Genomic DNA, 3,505 nt, shown 5'->3' on the forward strand with positions numbered 1-3,505 from the left:
AGTGTCTGCTGGGCACCTGCAGGGCCAGGGCATGCACAGCCCATCCCAGGTCTTGGGAAGAGTCTGGCAGCATCTGCATTTTCCTGCTGTGCCATCATTGTGGTCTCCTGCTCTTGAGAGCTCTAACTAGTCAAGGCTCAAATATGTGAAGATTAAAATTGTGTCCCCTCCCTGAATTTTTGCTTCTCCAAGCTCTTTTCAGGTGTTTCAGAACAAGACCAGAAGACTTTCGTCATTGTGTGTTCATAGTTCATTTGTCAGCACTCACAGGTGCGTGCATTTGTTAAGGTGAGGGAGCCTACTCTGGAGGACCTGGTGCTGAGCCCTGGAGATACAAATATAAACAAAGTAAAACCCCCTGTTGTCAAGAAGCTCAGTCTCAGGGCTGGCCCATGGCTCACTCGGGAGAGTGTGGTGCCGATAACACCAAGGCCATGGGTTCGGATCCTATATAGGGATGGCCGGTTCGTTCACTCACTGAGCGTGGTGCTGACAACACCAAGCCAAGGGTTAAGATCCCCTTACCGGTCATCTTAAAAAAAAAAAAAGAAGAAGAAGAAGCTCAGTCTCACAGGGCGGGAGGGACATAGACACGAAACCCAGCAAGAGTTGGGGGACTCAGCTAAGGTTAGGGTGGGGGCAGGGGGACATGGAGGTTTGACAGGTGTGATGAGTCCACTCAGTGGAAGAGGAAGAGCAGCATGGGAAAGGCAGGGGGGCACGGGGCCAACTCATCCCTGACCTGGGCATGAATGAGGAGCAGTGGCTGTCTTGTCACCATCCAACCCAATAAAGTGTGTCTGAGACAAGGCACGCCTTGTAAGGGATCTTTAGTCCCTGGGATATAATTAGGCAGGCCGTGGGGCAGAGTTGGGCAGAGTCATGTTACTTCCAGACCAAAACAGACCCCACTGCCCCAGGCAGCCAGTGCCTTCTGGGCAAGGTCTGCATGGACTTGCCTCACCCTCCTTGTGGGAGGGAGCTGCCAGCAGACGTGGGTAGTTGTGAGCACATGCTCAAAGCAGTCCTGCTCTGCACACGAGTCAACAGGGAAGTAGCATATGCATTGAGCTCATTAATACGCCACCAGAAGTCCTGGGCTGAGGGACGCCCCAGAGAGCCACCCAATTCCAGGGCCCCACCACTCCCAAATACGCTCGGGTTCAGCTCTTGCTTTCTGTGCTCGTCAGCACACAGCTCAGCTGCCTCCAGCTTTGTGGGTCTCACCCTCTCAGCCCCAGCCCCCTGCCCACTCCACTGCTGCCCCAGGGCTTTGCGTCTCTGGTCCTCCCCTCATTCTGTGAGCTGTGGGAGACCCCAATGGTCTTGTCTTGTGCCTCAAACATTAACTCAGCCTGTCATAGTGGGAGTTCCTGTTACCCAGAATGGTGATGCTGTGCATCCTCCTGATGTCACTGGTATGTGGGGCACATTTTGCTGGGTTGCATTTTTGAGTAGTATGTCATTATTTTAGCCAAAACATTGTAATTTTGCTGAAAAAGCAAAGCCATGTTAGCCCATGTCCTTGAGGCAAGGAGAATAGAGGAAAGCAATTAGTGCCTTGTTCCTCCTTTTTGGTCTCAAGGAAGAATGAGGAGGGGGAGGCAGGACCTCTGGCCCCCTCTGCCCAGCACAGTTCGTCCCCAGGACAGGCCATGACATTGGGTTGCAGGACCTCTGGCCCCCTCTGCCCAGCACAGTTCGTCCCCAGGACAGGCCATGACATTGGGGCAGCAGCACAGGTGGCCCCTCACAAGTACAGAGTGAACAATGTCAAGCATGCATGAGTGTGCACCACCTCTGTAGTTTCTTTTTGAGAGCATAGTGCATTTGATAGGCCAAAAGTATAAAACAAGAGTTTTCACTTTAGTTTTAATGGAAGTTTTTGGGTTTTGCTCTAAGTTGTGTATTTCTGGAATAACCCTGGCATGTGTTAACATAGACCACCTGCGCCAGTAACAGATGCAGCTCAGTACAGATAGGGTGGGATTAATGAAGGAAAACCTAAACCCTACCCTGGGGGTAGCTGGCATTCTCTGAGAGAAGATTCACCAGTGGGACATTCTGTAACAGGGTGAAGTGACAGCAGACAGAGCCCAAGGAGAACAGCAGCTGAGGACCGATGTTCTTCCTGAAAGGAGGCCTGGGGCAGGCAGGTTGTCTTCCCTGGAGGGGATTTGGCAGACCATGGGAAGCAGAGCAGACATGCAGGAGGGAGCCCTACCCCAGGTTAGACAGATGACAGAAACAAAGCTGGAGATATTGGTGCCACTGCCATCAGTCTGATCTGTGCCACCCTGAGTGGAGATGGGTGTGGGGGTGCCCAGAGCCAGGCTGTGCTTCTGGAGCCAGTGGTCTTCATTGTAACAAGTCCCTGGACACATTCCCCTCTAAGCCCTGCAGGGTCCCAGCCAGGCTCTGCTCTGCAGTGGGGCTCATGAATGGCAGGCAAGCCTGCAGCCGCAGACTTCACCACAGCAGGAGTGACATGAGCATCCCACGAGCTAGTGCTGGGCTGCAGAAACGCTGGTGCTTCACCCTGCCCTGCTGATGATGGCCTTGTCCTCACATCCCAAGGTGGCTGCTGGAGTGTCATATCACGAGGTCACCCCTGGCCACAAAGGAGTGTTGGAAATATGCTCTTACAGCAGGATGGTTACATGCCACACCAGGCTCAAAACCAGGGCTTTGTTGCTAAAGCAGTGGAGAGAACGGCTCCTGAGAGACACGCAGCCATCTCTGCTACAAAGATCACCAGAAACATGAGTTGCTGGTAGTGGTACTTTTATCTTTTCTGGGTCTTAAGGTTATTTTTTAAGTTGAGCCTTAAATTTTGATAAGTCCCCAACCCCAAGAAGGGTGTGAAAGTCAGGATTTCTGAAACCAAGCAAACCATCTTTGCTGCTTTATGTCTTTAGCAAAGCAGAACCACTTATATACAAAGACAGGTTTGGAGAGAAAGGTAGAGAGAGTCCAGCCTCTGTGAATGCCGGAAGTCTCTAGACAAACTGGAAACCAGGATTTTTTGCTGTCCAGTCCACATGTAAAAAGTCTCACTTCTCTAAGCTGAAACACTGTCACCTGCTCAGAAACCTCACAGCCAGAAAGGTGACTTCTTGCCAACCAAAAGCTTGTTTCTTTTGTACCTGTGGAAAAGGAGATTAACTTTTGGGCCGACCCTGTGACGCACTCAGGAGGGTGCGACGCTGGGAGCGCCACAGCGCTCCCACCGCGGGTTAAGATCCTATATAGGGATGGCCCCGGTGCACTCACTGGCTGAGTGCGGTGCGGCCGGCCACAAAAAAAAATTAAAAAAAAAAAAAAAAAANACAGATGACAGAAACAAAGCTGGAGATATTGGTGCCACTGCCATCAGTCTGATCTGTGCCACCCTGAGTGGAGATGGGTGTGGGGGTGCCCAGAGCCAGGCTGTGCTTCTGGAGCCAGTGGTCTTCATTGTAACAAGTCCCTGGACACATTCCCCTCTAAGCCCTGCAGGGTCCCC

The sequence above is a fragment of the Galeopterus variegatus genome, unplaced genomic scaffold (genome assembly GCF_000696425.1).
Source record: "Galeopterus variegatus unplaced genomic scaffold, G_variegatus-3.0.2 Scaffold62, whole genome shotgun sequence".
NCBI classification, from domain to species: domain Eukaryota; kingdom Metazoa; phylum Chordata; class Mammalia; order Dermoptera; family Cynocephalidae; genus Galeopterus; species Galeopterus variegatus.